The following is a 2,392-nucleotide window of genomic DNA, read 5'->3' as shown; positions in this document are numbered from 1 at the left end:
TGTCAGCTTGAGGACTAAGGTGCGCCTGACCACAAGCCATGGTATTTTCAGTAACCTCATATGCATGTGAAAGCTGGACAGTGACTAAGGAAGACTGTAGAAGAATTGATGCCTTTGAGTTATGGTGTTGGAGGTGAATACTAAAAGTGCCATGGGCTGCCAAAAGAACCAATAGATCTGTTTTGGAAGATGTGCAGCCAGAGTGCTCTTTAGAGGCCAAGATGGCCAATCTGCATCTCTCATACGTTGGACATATTGTCAGGAGGGAACAGTCGCTGGAGAAGGATATCATGTTTGGTAAGATGGAGGGTCAGAGGAAAAGAGGAAGACCCTTTACAAGATGGATTGGCCAGGTGGCAGCATCGATGGACTCAAGTGTGGCAACAGTAGTGAGGTTGGCCCAGGATCTGACATTGTTTTGTTCCGCTGTGCATAAGGTCGCTATGAGTCGGTTCTGACTTGATGGCACCTGACAACAACAACAGCCAACTTGAATGTTGTTCATTTATTTTTTGAAGAGAAAATACATGCATAGAGTTGATAATGCAAAAGAGCAAAAACTAATGTCATAAATATCCACTTTCTGATCTCTGATGTCTATTTTCTTATTCTGAGAACTAATAATAATCAGTTTTTAATAAATCTGATACAGACATGTGACACATTTTTGTTGAATACATGATAGTTTCTTCTTTTCTTAAACACAAATGGGGACATTCTACAAATACTGCTTTTCCCTTTCATACCCTGTTTTTTAAGGAGTTTACTGGATTGCAATCTGAGCTGCTAACCACAAGGTCAGTAGCTCAAATCTACCAGCTGCTCCACATGAGAAAGATGATGTTTTCTGCTCCCGTAAACATTTACATCTTCAGAAACTCTATGCAGGGTGGCTATGAGTTAAATTGACTCGATGGAACACCACCACCACCCTGCTTTATACACTTATCTTTATGCAAGAAGACTTTCAAAAGTTCATGGAAAATGGATATTATGAAAAAACTGTGCATAGGTTTCAAATTGTTTGCAATTTTTTTGTATGTGCATGAATTTCAAACTTTGATGTGGCTCTGTAGGAGAAGGCACTGGACCACAAGTTTGGTTTTAAACACAAAGTTGATGGTTCAAACTCACCAGCCACTGCTTGGAGACCCTATATAGGGTAGCTATGAGTTGGAATTACTCGATGACACTTAACAACAACAGCAACCTGTTATCACATGTCAGAATTGGATCTAGTTGAATCATTAAGAAATCCTTAGTGATAAGATATCAGTTTGAAAAAAGCCCCAATCAGAGTGACATCAATTCTGCTAAAATTGAACCAAGAACAAATATCAAATTTATGGTGACTCGTAGGTGGAAGAATGGTGAGATCATGGGAATTTTATAAAAAGTTTATGGGAGCAATGCCCTCCAAAGAAACAAACAGTTTAACAACTGGGTTATTTGTTTTACAAAGGGATGAGAAGATGTTGAAGATGAAATCTGCATTGACCAACCATCAACATCAATTTGCAAAGCAACAATCTTGTTCATGTCCTTATTGAAGAGGATGAGTGAGAGCAGAAACAATAGACAATACCATAGACATCTCAACTGGACGCTGTGAGTAGGAACCTACTGGACAGCATTTAGCAACAAAAATACTTTTAGCAAGCTAGTCTAAATCATCTGCATACCAAAGGTTTTTAATGAGTCTTCCTCCAATCCTAATGCCACTTTCTTCACATAATCCAGTTTCTCAGATTATTTGCTCAGCATACAGACATAAATGTATGGTGAAAGGATACAACCCTGGCACACACATTTCTTGATTGAAAAGCATTCATTATCCTCTTGTTCTGTTTGAATGATTTCCTCTTGGTCTGTGTACAGATTCCTCATGAGAGGATTCCTTATTCTTTAATGCTTATTCTGAGCTGATTTTCAAATGTCAGCTAGCCCTCATATTGACATAGTGCAGGAAGTTTTCAGACACCCTCCTTCCTTCCTCCCCATTCCTCTCACAGCATGCTCCAAGGAAAAAGCATTCATTCAGGCTAGCCCTCACAAAGTCTATAGTTGTTGTTACTGTTAAGTACCATGGAGTCAGTTTAGACACAGATTGGCCCTATATAGGGTTTCTGAGGAGCAACTAGTGGGTTTGAACTACTAACCTTGTGGTTAGCAATACAGTGCTCATCCTACAACACCTCACTTCACAATTAATAAAATAATGTTTAAGGGGTTTTGCCATGTTATTATGTCTGTTAACACATGATTTTGTAAATGTCAATGACTCCGAATTTTCTTCTTGTAAATTCCTACCTAGATCCTGGATCCCAAGGTAAGTTTGAATCACAAGTTCAGTGATTCAAACTCACTAGCCACTCCTTGGAAACCCTATAAA

The sequence above is a fragment of the Chrysochloris asiatica genome, unplaced genomic scaffold (genome assembly GCF_000296735.1).
Source record: "Chrysochloris asiatica unplaced genomic scaffold, ChrAsi1.0 scaffold00098, whole genome shotgun sequence".
NCBI classification, from domain to species: Eukaryota; Metazoa; Chordata; class Mammalia; order Afrosoricida; family Chrysochloridae; genus Chrysochloris; species Chrysochloris asiatica.
Note: the sequence above shows the minus strand (reverse complement) of the source record.